This window comes from Mytilus trossulus, chromosome 1 (assembly GCF_036588685.1).
Source record: "Mytilus trossulus isolate FHL-02 chromosome 1, PNRI_Mtr1.1.1.hap1, whole genome shotgun sequence".
Lineage (NCBI taxonomy): Eukaryota > Metazoa > Mollusca > Bivalvia > Mytilida > Mytilidae > Mytilus > Mytilus trossulus.
In genome coordinates, this window is record NC_086373.1 from 30,297,715 (window position 1) to 30,314,370 (window position 16,656).

At 31.2% G+C, this 16,656-nt stretch overlaps 1 protein-coding gene across 2 annotated transcripts in view; it reads right to left on the bottom strand.

The window, feature by feature from the left end:
- Window positions 1–15,359, bottom strand: part of LOC134721186 (uncharacterized) — a 48,258-nt gene extending 32,899 nt beyond the window's left edge. Inside the window, exon 1 of one of the 2 annotated variants that reach the window (XM_063583995.1) lies at window positions 15,191–15,359. The gene's annotated coding sequence lies outside the window, so the exon portion shown is untranslated. Of the gene's footprint in view, window positions 1–14,930; window positions 15,149–15,190 lie in introns of those variants that run through there. The other variant, XM_063584002.1, reaches the window with a different exon arrangement.
- Between the last annotated feature and the right edge of the window lie 1,297 nt (window positions 15,360–16,656).

Consider the following 16,656-nt stretch of genomic DNA (forward strand, 5'->3'; position numbering starts at 1 on the left):
ATAAAAGTGCTAAAACCTAGCAATTTGGTTTTTTTTCTGGATATTATCTTCTAATTATAAACAACAACATATACTTAAGAAGTATCTATGAATCTGTTTATCAATCTCTACTAGTTGGAGAAAAGAACAGTTTCTATCACAATTTATTGTATACGGGTTCTATCAAGTGTTTATTGGTACATAAATTGGCAATTGAACATTACAGTTGAAGGTTTTATATACATTTGTGCTGTATTTTTATATTCTGTTGAAATATATTATTTTACAATGAATAAATCACTTTCGTTAAAATAAGCATTGATACTTTCACTTTTCGGTAAAATTTGTGAAAAATCTGGCGCTAAAATTGGCTATACTTACATTGTCCATTTTCTTTCTTTTTTGGGGGGGGGGGGGAAATGTCCTATGAATGCGTTAAAATGTTTTACGTCGCTTTAAGGGGTTAGTTCATGGTTATGTTAACATTTTGCACTAGTGTTGATGACACTTTCAGTGGTAACAAAAACAAAAAAGTATTAGAAAAAAAATGCTCTTATATGCAACGACCTGTTTTCGTTAGTAACCATTCCCTAAAAAAGGCCATCGAACATCAGACTCGTAAGTCCCAAAAGACAAGAACATTTAAACTGTTAGCAAGAAATATCATGGTTTTAATTAACTCTAGAACTGGATGTAAGTCTTCAAAGACTGTCGTTAAAATGTTACATAAAACGCAAAACAGGCAAAACGGTGTTGTTGTTTTCTCGAATGTGTATAATCCAGATTACCAGTCTAGCATTAACTTTTCGAATACTTCCCGTTTTTCGATAATTTTTATAACTGTAAATAACCCGTTTAATTCCGCTATAATTAGTTGCATTTTGATTAATTTGATGACTGGAAAGCATTCTGAGGACGCATCGATTTTTGTATTTAGAATTGCTGTATTTAAGAGATAAAGTATTGCATGGCAGGTTCTTGCACAATAAACTATATGGCGGTTAGGACTACATTTTTGATCGGTACCTTTTACTTTTTTTTCTACATCACCCCTCCCCCAAAGTCAAGTCGGAATAAATTTGGGAAAAGTCCACTCTGTTAAAAACAAGATTAAAATTAAAAGGTTTATTCATAGTTATTAGAAATTAAAGGAGGAAAGGGTCAATCTTTTTTTTTAAAAAAAGATATGATTAGTTTTATACAAGTTTAAAATAAAACTGTTTGTATATCAATTAATTACTAGATAAGAATTGAAAAGTTTAAATCGTAAACAAAAAGAAAAAACCAAATAGGAGCAATAACAAATATAAGGTGGCAGGAGAGGTAACGTCATAGCTAAAAGATGGGACAAACACACATTTTAGATCGAAGGACAAATGCGTCATGGCTAAAAGACGGGACGCACACAAATTTGAGATGGAAGGACAGATATAAATCCATGACTTACGGACGGGACAAACACAAAATTTATATGCAGAATGACAGGCGCTCTATGGCTAAAAGACGGGACAAACATAAATGTTTTAAACGGCAGGACAGGTACGTGATGGCTAAAAGACGGGACCAACACAATTGTAGGAGGAATTCCAAATTTGAACTTTATGTATCATTGTATTGTAATTTTTCATTAATAAATACTGTTTAAACTAAATTGTAGGACAAAGGATTGGTACGCCATGACTAAAAGACGGGACGCACACAAATTTTAGATGGAAGGACAGGTACGCCATGACTAGAAGACGGGACAAACACATATTTTAGATTGGAGGACAGATACGCCATGGCTAATAGACAGGAAAAACACAAATCGTAGGTGAAAATGAAGATACGTAATTTCTAAAAGACGGGACTAACATAAATCGCAGGTGGGAGGACAGGTATGCCAAGGCTAGAAGACGGGATCAACACAAATCGTAGGTGGACGAATAGCTATTGCATGGCTAATGGACGGGACAAAACCCAAATCGTGGTGGAAAGACAGGTACACTATGACCACAAGACGGGACAAACACAAATCTTAGATAGAAGTATAGGTAACACCGTCGCCACAAGACCTAAAGAAATGACTTGAATACAGAAATTTTACTTAATACTAAAAGTGACCTCGGATCCAGTACAGAAAAGCAATATTGATAAACCGGAAACCCGCCTTATTCATTTGAGAACTGAGGTACTCCAGATAGTTAAGTTGTTCATGTTCAACTGGCTACTCCTGTCAGATTGTTCATAATATGTAAACATTTATGTTTTGATTAATGCAATTAAAAAACTCTTCAAAACTTTCCAATTTAATCTCTTTAAAATCAATAGTTCGTTATTTTTTGTAATATCTATTATGTATGTTTTGTTCACGCATCGGTAAAAATATAATGGTATTGGATGCGACTGTCATACAAGTGAGAGGTTTAGCGCTATAAAACAAGATTCAATCCACCATTGTCTACATTTGAAATGCCTGTACCAAGTCAGGAATATGACAGATGTATAATCCATTCGTTTGGTGTGTTTTATCATTTGATTTTGCCATTTGATTAAGGACTTTCCGTTTGAAATTTTCCTCGGAGTTAAGTTTTTTGTGATTTTAGTTATTGTGAAAATTCTTTTTCTTATTCTTATTGTAGAATAAGCTTCAAAAAGATAAAAGTCTCCGTTATGACAGAATGTGAAAAATTTCAAAAGAAAGCACGGCAACATTTTAAAAGAAAACAAGAAAAAAGAAACGACAACCACATAATTACAGGCTCAATAATTAAAATGCATGCCTGTTATCGTAAAGGTAAATCGCACAACTCTAAATTTTCAAATAAAATTCTTTCTAAAAGGACAATCTTAAGGATGTTCGCTGCTCAGTTTCCAAATAAATAACTTTTTATGAAACTAGTATATATTGATAGGGGATTAATTGAGGAATCAAAAAAGCAAAAACAATATAGGGGTCAATGTGCTCGTTTTCGAGATATTAGCCATTGGAATTTTTGCGGGAAAAATGTTCTCTCTTGATTTTTCATAGCTTTATCATTGACCAGTCAAAGTCCTCAAATACTATGAAAAAATAAATCAAAATTTATGAGACTATTACAAATGGCGTATAATTATACATGTTAAAGATTTATGAAAAGAAAAGTGGGGGTTAATGGGCATATTTTTTAAAGGTATTCAAATGGATAAAACCAAAGGATTCCAAAAATCTGACAAAAATTCCAAAACATGACAAGCAGACATCCTTAAGTTGATTTTCCATAAGTATTATTAGTTTTACTGACTAAATCGAAGGCTCAAATCCCTTAGGTATGGTTACGGTGTTGGCCTTCGGCTGTTGTCTGCTCTATGGTCGGATTGTTGTCGCTTTGACACATTCCCCTTTCCTTTTTCATTTTCATTTACCTCAAATACTGTATTTTTTGTAAAAGTTTTAAATGTATTCCGTCTGGAGGAGATTATTACAGAAAGCAATCAACTACCACCGGTTGTCAATACTTTAAACATAAATTAATATGAAAAATCTTCTTAGAACTCTGTTAGAACACAAACACTTCTGATGTAATATTATTAAACAACTGATACTGGCATACAGTCATCCATATGATTGAAAGAAAATTATATCCCTTTTGGGTATACTTAGAAAAAATTCGGTTATTCATAGCTCAAATGTTTTGAACAAAATTTACATTCTTATAAACAGGGTTAATCTTTGAATACGCCAGTCTTCGTTTACAATGTTGAAACAGCAATGATTCTGATAAACGCGACTTACATAAATAAATTATCTGTACAAGGAAACATGGTTGAATAAAGGTTAAAAAGATTGACTAATATAGTAAAACTGAATGACAATCATGTCGTTATAGCTAATACCAACCATCGTATACCAAGACGGCTCCATCATATCCACGAATACATTCAGACGTAATATAAATGTTTCCCAACGTTTTGTTAGAGTTCAACTGAATTAATGAATGAATGAATCTTTATTGAATATCATAACGAAATTGACATTGAAATTGACAACGTCGTCATAGGTAAAATAGCGATAAACAGATTATCATTGGTTATCTCAACTCGATTGCTTTTCTCACTTTCGCTGTACCAGCTCAAGCGAGAAAATCAATCTCGCGTTGAGATAATCAACGATAATCTATAAATAACACATGTATATGTTACAGTAAATAGGTGAAATTAGGAATTACATGTAATTACTAAACATTTCAGTAAATACCTGTAATTACTAGCTTATTTAGTAATTACATGTATTTACTAGTTGTTTCAGTGATTACTTGTAATTACTGATTTTTTTTGTCATTTTTACAGCTATTTACTAACTTGATGTTTTTGTTTTAAAATTAAAAAGATAACTCAAGATACCAAATAAGAAAGTAAAGGGGTAGATATTGAAGAATGTAGGAATATAAGGCACATCAAAAGTGCATACTTTTTATTAGTGTTTGTGAATTGAAACTGGAAAATGGTTGTTTTACAGGTCTTGAAACTCCGTAAATATATGCATGCAAGACAATGATATAAATCCAAATTTGATTTTCATAATTTTGTTAAACTAAAATCTCAATCATGCACTGTGGTTTAAAACTTTGAAATAACTTTCTCCAAATATGTTGGATTTCTATCAAACTTGGACAGAAGCTCATAGGATAATATCTGAAAGTAAAGATTGTAAAAAAAACCTTTTTTTCTTTTATTACTTGTAAACATGATAAATGGACTAGTTTTTTCCCAGTTAACATTTATACATACACTCTGCAGTTAAAGTTTTTAAAACATTAGATTTTATAAACCATCCTGGTTTTTTACCCAATTTTGACAGAAGCTTCTTATAGTACTAGTCAAAAGATAGTATCTAGAGGAAAATTTTAATATTTTTTCCTCATTTTTGTTGAGCCTACGATTAACAGCAAAAGTAGGCGAGACTATTTTTTCTGCAAAACCATTACAATTTTAATAGCTTAATACATCGATAACCCATCTTCAGCTAGGGGTTGAATTGAAGGTCACATGAATACGTATTCTATGAGGTCCAAATATTCACTCGCAAGTGCACAATTCAACATCCTTGTCTCTCAGCTAATTTAACAAAATAGAACTAGATTGGCTACTAACAGTGAATTATAATGTCACTATATCATTTTTAATAATGATTTAACAAACAAAAAAATATATATTTAATTTTTTTATCTCTTGAAGCTAATGCACATAACAGCTCATTTTAGTTCTTAACCTTCACAACGTTATCTGATCTTTATAAGGTAATAAGTCCAAATATTCTTCAAACTCAAAGTTTTTTTGAGAACAGTTAAAACTTAATGCTTTGGGAGAATTTTCCATTTCTGATTTCCATGTCTGCTGAAATTGGTCAAAATTTATCTGTATAATGCTCAACTTTAACCATTTTGGATTAAAACGAAAGTTACTCTGATTTAACCAAATATTTGAAAGTCCATACTTATTCAAGATATTTTGAATACAAATCAACCATTCAATATTTTAAGAGTACTAACTGATCTTAGTTATTATTACCTTAACTTTTGATCACCTGACCATAATACAACATTGTTTAAGCAGTCAGTAAATAGGTGTAAAATCTCATTTTAAAATTAGTAATTACTGGTAATAACTGGGCCGTTTCAGGAATTACTTGTATTAACTAAGTGCACCGGGAATTACCTGTAATTCCTAAATTTTAGTAATTACATATAATTCCTAATTTCACCTATTTACTGTAACATATACATGTGTACACTATATCAACTGATAATTTGCGATCTTAATTTCAAATCAGCCTTAAAGTTAGATTATTACATAATTTCTTAATAAAGCTTTGTGATCCAGCTTGTAACAAAAAAAAATATTTCGTACATTTGGTCAAGAACAACTATACTTTGGCAAATAGTTACATCTCAGTGTTCAATATTAAAAACAAATCAACATTTAAATACAGACTGACAACTGCTGCACTTCAGTTAATTAAGTTAGCTAATCTCTTATTATTTTTGAAAATTATTTTAAAAGCAAATGTATGTACAATAGGTTTTGTAGCTTATGATAATGGTTCGAAGTGGTCAAATATTTCGTGCTAGAAAAATATCATCTTTGATAGCCAAGTGTTACGATCCAGTCACCTCCATACCTCTTGGCTAGCGAAGATGGGAGAATAACGAAATGTGGCAGATTTACAAACGTCTTAATGACAAAAACTGGTTAAAATCCTATATTATGTTGGTGGACATCAAAACAACTAAATATTGTCAATTAAAATGTCAAAGATTTATCGATTCTCGTCAAAGACAAATATAGATTATGATATTCATATTTTTCTTTGAGGAAAATCGATGAATCTTTGACTTCCAATTACACTTTTTGCAAATATATTACTTTTTCGGCGTCTACAGGTTAAATGTTGTGCAATGTGTATGCATCTCTATCCTTTCTTATGATCTATTTTACTTCATCTCTTTAATTTGGATAAAAAGAATTTGTGGTATGATTGCCCACAACTATCCACAAAAGTTAAATTGAAGTGGATAGCAGCAATTATAGGCAACTGTACGGCTATTAACAATGTGGAATAAAAACATTCCGCATAATCGGCTAAAGAAATCCACCAACAAGAACAATGTGAAACTTGAGAAAACAATTTACAAACTAGAGGCTCTAAAGAGCCTGTGTCGCTCACCTTGGTCTATGTGAATATTAAACAAAGGAAGCAGATTGAAAATTGACTACAAAGGTCAATAACTCCTACAGGGGTCAATTGACCATTTCGTTCATGTTGACTTATTTGTATATCTTACTTTGCTGAACATTATTGCTGTTAACAGTTTACCTATATCTATAATAATATTCAATATAAAACAGCAAAATTTCCTTAAAATTACCAATTCAGGGGCCGCAACCCAAAAACAGGTTGTCCAATTCATCTGAAAATTTCAGGGCAGATAGATCTTGACCTGATTAACAATTTTACTTCATGTCAGATTTTCTCTAAATTATTTGGTTTTTGAGTTATAAGCCAAAAACTGCATTTTACCCCTATGTTCTATTTTTAGCCGTGGCGGCCATCTTGGTTTGATGGCCAGGTCACCGGACACATTTTTTAAACAAGAAACCCCAAAGATGATTGTGGCCAAGTTTGGATCAATTTGGCACAGCAGTTTCAGAGAAGAAGATTTTAGCAAAAGATATATAAAATTAACGAAAAATGGTTAAAAATTGACTTTAAAGGGCAATAACTCCTAAAGAGGTCAACTGACCATTTTGGTCATGTTGACTTATTTGTAAATCTGACCTTGTTGAACATTATTGCTGTTTACAGTTTACCTATATCTATAATAATATTCAATATAATAACCAAAAACAGCAAAATTTCCTTAAAATTACCAATTCAGGGGCCGCAACCCAAAAACAGGTTGTCCAATTCATCTGAAAATTTCAGGGCAGATAGATCTTCACCTGATTAACAATTTTACCCAAGTCAGATTTGCTCTAAATGCTTTGGTTTTTGAGTTATAAGCCAAAAACTGCATTTTACCCCTATGTTCTATTTATAGCCATGGCGGTCATCTTGGTTAGTTGGCGGGGTCACCGGACACAATTTTAAAACTAGATACCCCAATGATGATTGTGGCCAAGTTTCAAATAATTTGGCCCAGCAGTTTCAGAGGAGAAGATTTTTCTAAAAGATTACTAAGATTTACGAAAAATGGTTAAAAATTGACTATAAAGGGCAATAACTCCTAAAGTGGTCAACTGATCATTTTGGTCATGTTGACTTATTTGTAGATCTTACTTTGCTGAACATTATTGCTTTTTACAGTTTATCTCTATCTGAAATAATATTCAAGATAATAACCAAAAACAACAAAATTTCCTTAAAATTACCAATTCAGGGGCAGCAACCTAACAACGGAATGTCAGATTCATCTGAAAATTTCAGGGCAGATAGATCTTAACCTGATTAACAATATTACCCCATGTCAGATTTGCCCTAAATGCTTTGGTTTTTGAGTTATAAGCCAAAAACTGCATTTTACCCCTATGTTCTATTTATAGCCATGGCGGCCATCTTGGTTAGTTGGCGGGGTCACCGGACACAATTTTTAAACTAGATACCCCAATGATGATTGTGGCCAAGTTTGGTTAAATTTGGCCCAGTAGTTTCAGAGGAGAAGATTTTTGTAAAAGTTAACGCAGGACGACGACGGACGACGACGGACGACGACGGACGCCGGACGCCAAGTGATGAGAAAAGCTCACTTACCACAAACAGAATTTCATGCCAAACATGTTTAAGTATCGTTTACAAAACATTATTCGTAGCCGTTGATGTTTATCAGTTTGTTTCAATGATATATCAATGATTAGGTGACCCTTGAACTTTCACGCCAAGAACATAATTTTACTAATTATAAGGAATTGATTTATAAGGTTTTCAATTAATATATCAATAAAAAGGAATAGGAATCCGGATGAATATCCAAAATTAATTTCTTTTTCAATGGTTAAATAATAGAATGATTAATTGTTCGTTTAAATTGTCAGTAGAGATCAATCCAGCTCTGACCATTTTACCATTTTTTGAGTTAAACGTTGAAAATAGCCCGTAATGCATTCTTCCTTCAAACATTCATCCGTAGTATCTCAAAAACCGACTGTTTTCGATATTTTCAGCATTTGTGGCCTTCATTATTTTTCAAATATAACACGTTTCTAAAGTAAACAATAGTACCAGAGACTGAAACCATTGTTTTATACGATCTATTTATCTATCTGTTACTTTTTTTTTCTATTTATCTGTTTACATATTTTGTAATTTCCATTTATGTTTACATATTTTGTAATTTTTCTATTTATCTGTTTACATATTTTATAATTTTCTATTTATCTGTTTACATATATTGTAATTTTCTATTTATCTGTTTACATAGTTTGTAATTTTCTATTTATTTACATATTTTGTCATTTTTCTATTTATCTGTTTACATATTTTGTAATTTTCTATTTATCTGTTTAAATATTTTGTCATTTTCTATTGATTTGTTTACATATTTTGTCATTTTCTATTGATTTGTTTACATATTTTGTAATTTTTCTATTTATCTGTTTACATATTTGGTAATTTTCAATTTATCTGTTTATTTTCTATTAATCTGTTTACTTTTTTCTAATTTTCTATTTATCTGTTTACATATATTGTAATTTTCCATTTATCTGTTTACATATATTGTATTTTTCTATTTATCTGTTAACATATATTGTAATTTCCTATTTATCTTTATACACATTTTGTAATTTTCTCCTACGCAACAGTTTCCACCTAGTGATGATCGTTTACAGTACCCAAACTTCAATTATTTAGTTCTAATCTTTTGCACAGTAGCAAACATGATTCGCGATTAGTTAGTTTAAAGAATAGGCTAGGTTTTTTTTCTCGAATGGTACTCATGACAAATATCTAAAAGAAACATAGGGACTCGGATACACGAAAACTGAAAACTTAAAAAGTTAAAATCTATCTTCTTTCTCAAATGAAAATTCATGTTGAGTACGGCAATGAAATATTAATCCAACATCACAAAAATACCATATGAGTCAACATAAGATTATTTTTTAAAAACAATTCTCTATACCACATAGTCCAGTCAAACTAAGATTTAACCTCAAACTAATAAATTTGCAACAGAAAATGTTTTAGTTCTAATCTATAGCATTATGCCAAAATTTGCGAAAGCAAATTTACAGATCTAACATTGTTGGGTTGATATTTAGACGAGTTGTATATGCATTATGCCCTTTATATACATCGAAAAAAGTCCCATAAAATCTAACTTAATGAAAACTCAAAATCAGCATTTTTAATTTCCTATGCAAATTAACATTGGAAGAGGAGATAACTCTTGCAAAAATGAGTCTTTTTTTGGTCCGATTTTGGTTGTTTTTCTTGAAATTTATGTAAAGTATGATACTTTGACGGGGTTATAAGTTTGTTTTTGACTAAATTATATAATCTTCTGCTCGTGAAAGTTACAAAACCGAAGTGTTATGGGTAGTTTTATTTTTTTCGTGCATTTTTCATTATAGAACTTGCAAATTTGAAGCTTTGTAACCATTTTGAAAAAATAATTTGAAAATTTGGTATTGTTTATAACTGTAAATTATATTTTTTCAGCAACTTACTTATCTAAAGAAACTTTAAACCACAAAAAGTAGATTACATTCTTAATTATTTTTATTAAATTTGAGATTCTTTTCCTTGACTTGTTGAAAAATTCAATAAATGGTCAACTAATGAATTACGAAATCTAGATTTTAGCTTGATAAAATATATAAAAACACCTTTAAAGTTGTTTGTTATACTCTTAAGACCGCTAAAAAATCAAGAATCAATACATTCTGATGAAGCGGTAAAGTTATAATTTTGTATCAATTTTTATTGATATTTCTGCCTTTTTTGGCAAGAGTTATTTCCCTTTTCAATGCAAATCTCCATAGGAATTTTAAATGGTGATTTTTTTTAGTCTTCCCCAAGTTAAATTTTATGGGACTTTTTTCTATGTATATTTGGTGTATAATGCTAAAGATACAAACTTAAAAATCTTCTGTTGCAATTACTTTCGGATTAGGGTCAAATTTATTCTAGATTGAATGGAGTAATATGGAACTCCGAATTCGGCAATCGTAGATTTAAAAAAAAACACTGCATGTACCACTAAATCGGGTATCCATTAAAGTAACGACCAACTACCAAATGGCAGAAATGTGTGCTAGAAACTGGAACATGTTAAAGTCACTCAAATTGCTTGATGTATATCGATAATTTAAATATTTTTTTGTTTATTTCTGAGTCATAAAAAAAACCGGTCAATAGTATAGCGTCTTGCCAATCAATTTGCAATGGTCTATCAGAAACACTTGCTACATAACTAAAGTCCACTAAACAACTGGTACCATGAAGTTTAGACAGTAAATCTAACGCCGGTTTCGTTATAACATTCTTGATTGAGGTTGTCTGAACATGATGACGGACTTATAAAAAAATTTGGAAATTGGTATGGCGTTCATTATCACTGAACTAGTATATATTTGTTTAGGGCCAGCTGAAGGACGCCTCCGGGTGCGGGATTTTCTCGCTGCATTGAAGACCTGTTGGTGACCTTCTGCTGTGGTTTTTTTATTTGGTCGAGTTGTTGTCTCTTTGACACATTCCCCATTTCCATTCTTAATTTTATTAACTGCATTCATTCTACTTTTAAAATATTAAAAAAATTCAAACTTATATTGATCTCTTCTGAGAATTTATCTTTTTTTTTGCTCTGTTGCAGATAAACTTCATATAAATCTGAATTAATGAATTCTGCATATAAAAATCAATTTTTTGCTCTATCAGAAAACACTGACTTCACTCCAGACTAAACATTCAATCTCAGGTGTGCTTTAGTGATTTAAATGCTTTAGTAAATTTGATATTAATGTTTTGATCGACAAAATAATGCAAAGATTCTTTTAAATTAATTCTTAAATTGTCCTCTTGGTGGACACGTATTCCACGACTTTTTGGTTTATGTTTTTCTTTGTTTATTTATTACTTCAGGATTTAGGATTTCAATACTTAAGTTCAAGCATTGCTTTGAAGTATATTAATTCTTGAATGCGCATGTGATGCATCAAATAATCCTACATTCTGAATAAATTTGAATACAATCTGGTATACTGTCGATATAGTTTGTCCAAGATTTAATTCCAAAATAAGTATTATTCCGTTTTTAAAATATGAATATGAATAAAAGGAATAAAAGAAAGAGGTAGTGTAAGCATACATTAAGCAAAATCCAAATAAAACACCCACACATTTTCAGTATATTCCTGTTGGTCAACTTACATCCTTCAGAACCAATACTATAATAAACTTTAACAGGTATTGGTCTATTCCAGGCTGTTTTGCTTTTCATGTTGTTAAAATAGTAACTGTGTTTTGTATATCTCACGTCTGCAATATATATTTCAATTTGTTTTCTTTTTGAATTTCATTCCGTTAAATGATCTTGGAATATTATACTAATACTAAAACAGGCGTGACTTGAAATTACTGTAAGCTCAACGATTTCTGAGGAGTGAACCTTTTTTATCTTCTTATTTCGAGATGCTGATACAGTCTGAGAATTTAAATTAAAATTGTATTCATTGTTTTAAAATTTAACAATCAAATCATAATCTGTAACCTCCGTTACCGAATTTCTATACTAAATATGGATAATACTATGCGAATTGGGTTTACAACCGACAATTATTATACATGCAAGAATATGAACCGATTGTTATTAAACCTGCAAGATTCACAAACATCAAAATTCCGCATATTATGAACTAATATATAGTGTGAAATATATTTTTTTGTTATTAATCAGAATGATAACACGATATGATAGAAAAGCAAGTTTAATATACGACAATTTTATTGATTTTGGAATGTATTTTACAATTCAATGCTGAAACCATCCACCCACATCTACAGTGTGTTTTATCGTTTAATACTAATCAATGCTTCGTGCAGATGACAAATTGGTAAGCACGTGTTATATCAAAAATGTTTTGTTTGCAATTTTAATAGAACAACTTTTTTATCGTAAAATTAAGAAGTGCCAAAGACACAATGTTAATGTGACACATGTTTTGATGTATGTAAAAAAATTAATTTCATTACAGTACGTTATTTTGATTGGTTGACCGCAGTCTTGCGTCATTCAGATATTAACATTCATTTCAAAATGAAGTGCTACATTTATGTTGACACGATCTTCCACAAGTACACAGGTGAAAACAGGAAAAAACTAGATACATGGTTTTACACTAGTAATTTTGGGGCCCTTTATAGCTTGTTGTTCGGTGTGAGCCAAGGCTCCGTGTTGAAGGCCGTACTTTAACCTATAATGGTTTAATTTTTAAATTGTTATTTGGATGGAGAGTTGTCTCATTGGCACTCACACCACATCTTCCTATATCTACATATCGTGTTTTCATGATCCGAGCTAATAACAAAAAATGTAATTATAAGCATTGAATGCCTCTTTTAGTAATTGTTTAGGGGTGTAAAAGCTTCCGCGCTTCATACAAAATGTACTTCGGTCAACGCTTTTACATTCCAATAAATTTACAAAAAAAAGCATTCAATTCTTAAATAAAAATGTTCTTTGTCCACGTAGACAAGTCTTACATTGTCCTACTGAGCAAAATTGACATTGTTACAATTTTGTGCAATAGATATAGTTTCCATTTTTGCACCAATAATTTAAAAGGACGAGAGATAGAACCTGGGTTTTTTTTCCATTATAATTCTGATTCAAATTTTGTTGTCTAAATTTCTAGCCGTTTTGATGTTTTTCGATCCCTTACACAGTAAATATCATCCTCGACCGACACTACGAAGTTATTCTTGTAACTTGATGCTAATTTTTAAATCAAGGGTGTGCTTGAAATGTAGTTTATTTGATTCAAGTAATTAACTGCATCCGTTACATTGAAACTAAATGCGATAACTTCGAATTTAAATTCTAATTTTGGCGGTTCACATCTTCATATTTTTTTCAAAGGGGAAAAGGTAGAAATAAAAAATTAAAAAACGTGTCAAAATGTCAAAATATATATATACATATATAAAAACTGGCGGTTTTTATTTCATGTAGCAATGTTACCTTTCAGCAAAATAAAGTAGTAAGGTTTTGCCCAGATATTATTATCTTGGAATTGATGGTATTAAATTTGGTAAAAGATTGAAAACTAACCAAAAAAAATATTGGTGACATTTCTAGTCCATGAGAGGCGGAAGGTGACGTGACTTCGAACAATGAGACAACAACCAGGCGCTTCCGGTTGTCCTACTGTACGTAAGTATATACCCGAAGTTGGCATGCGTAGAGATCACAATACAATGTTCTAGGTGGATAGTAATATGTTGTTCTAGGAGGGGAGGGCGTCTCATAATACGGTCTACAAAGAAGGTAACGTTCAGTATACATGTCAAGATATTCGTTAATGCGCTTATAGATAAAATTATTAATTGAAATGTGTATCCAAAAATATACATCTATTTAAGTCTTTTAATTGCTTCATACATTGGGAAAACAGGATGTATCGACAAATTAATTTCTTTTAGTTAAAAAAAATATTAACGCTAAATGAACCCAGACAAAAGCTCTGGTGGTCATTATCCCGGCTAGGTCATGTAAGACAAACAGGAAAAACAGGTTGGTTTTCCTTTGTCCGAATTTGTATGTGTTTCTGATCAAACTTATTTTTTACGAGGAAAAAAAACATTATTCCATGGAGCATCAACTTGAACAACCAGAATTGCAATTTTCAGATGAACTTTGTAGCAGACATTTATCTCTAACTGTTTTCAAATCATTTCGATTTTCCCATTTGTTCTAGGCTTCTTGTTCTTCTTACTCACGAAATAGCTAAGAAAAAGCACAATGTTCTAGTACATATTACTGAAATGAGAATTCTGAAGGCATTAAAATGTGACTCAAAAATAATCCTCGTTAACTACAAAAGTTCTTGTTTTTGTTTTCCACTCCAACTGAACTCCATTTTCCCCAATGACAAACATAGCCTTGAGATTTGCGCAGCAATACAAAACCATCCTCTTAACTTAAGCGATTCCATGATTGAGTGAAAATCAACTTTCAATATTCTGAAGGATAAATTGCTGGTACTTTATTTATAGCATTATAATGTAACTGTATGTGTGTTTGATGGTCAATATGTTGTTGATTTACAGCGTTTATTCTTCTGCAATGATATTAAACGTTGTGATACAACTTGTCTGCTACAGGTTTGAAATACCTATACCTTACACACATGAACTATTATAATATGTACCAGGACTGAATTTCATGTATAAAATAACGTATATAATAAAACGGTAAATGAGTTAATTGACTTACTTTGAACCGTGGCATTCCCCTGCAACTGTAATGACCACAGTGCCACCAAACGGCACGTTAGAAAAAATAATGCCACTTAATCCCAGTTAAATCCTTTTGTTTTGTACGGTAAAACTGAATTTTGTAGACAAAGACGAAGTGAAATACTAAGTATTGATCGCTAGGCGACGTTGATGCTACCGAGAAATCAACACGATCGGTGGATTCAACATCTGTTGTCTTTGTGAGTTCTAATGGAATAAATATATAGTCAAACCTACCTTATACGGCAGACTTCCACCTGTCTGATATTGTCTGCGACAGACTTTGGTTAATGGTGTAATGCTTCTGAGATACGATCCGTTCCTGAAATGAAATGGACATTCGTAATGACCCAATCATAGCATGTTGAAGCGCTCGAGCAATTGATTACCCGATATAAATGACTAGATCTCGGATCGATTTTAGATTTGATTTTAAACGCGAGTAAATACCGCGTTTATTTTATGAAGGCTGTAAACGATTTAGCAATGCAATATATAGATTTAAAATTACATAATTTATCATTTATTCTCGATATAGTTTTTGTAGTGTTTTTTGCTGATTTTTTTGTGTGTAGGACTTACTTTTTGTCCCTTGTGATTGTTCAACCTGAGTATTTATTACATGTTTGTCACTTTGGAATTCTATTTCGGAGATTTATGCTTAAAATAACAAATGAGTGCCATGATGCTTTAATTCAAAATATGATTTTGATGTAGGATTAGAGATTATTGACATATACATAGATATTCCAGGAAAATGTTATTATTATTCCGTGGTGACAGTATCAAATTTAAGCAATAAAAAAAGTTAAAATCGTGACCAAATATATATCAATACGAGTAAACAAAATAACAGGCTCAAAGGAAAAAAAAATCATGAACAAAATAGAGAAAGTGGTTACAAACATTTTGAATTCCGTTAACTTTGGTATGTGCCTTTCCCAAGTCATGCAGAAGTCTATAACTGAGTGGTTGGTTTCAAATTTGTTTTGTTATTGTCTGCATAGTTTTGTATCTCGATTTTTATTGTAAGCATGAAATATGGCGTTGGTTTATTCTTTTGAATTGATTCAGATTTTGTCATCCAATGGCCATTAATAGCTATAACTTTACGGTATGGTATTTTTCTCATTGTTGAAGGCCGTATGGTGATTTATAGTTGTTTACATCCTAGTCAGTTGGTCATCGGTTTGGTCACATCATTTTGGGTAGTATAGACTCATTTGGCGATCACAATATCTCATTATTTTTTATTTTTTATCATTGAAAGAATTATTAAGTAGCATTAGTCGTAACAATTACTGACGCTCAAAATTAACAATTATAAGCTAGGGATTTTCTTTGAATTAAAAATTATCACGGTCCAACAAAGAACAAACAATTTTTTTGAAATGATTATATGTTATATACTTTAATTTCACTACAATGTGATTTATAAAATAAAAAGATGAGTTATGATTATTACGCATGATATTTGAACATTAAAATAACTATCTAATACGAAACCGATAATACCATATATGTTCATAAAATATATCATACCAGAGACATAGGATGCAATGCCTCTGATCATTCATCACTATTTTGAACTTCAACTTCGTACATTAATTGGCCTTTTTAACTTTTTGAATTCGAGCGTCACTATAGTGGGGTCCGACGAATATAAAATTTAATTCTGATATCTATGAGCTTATTTACTACAA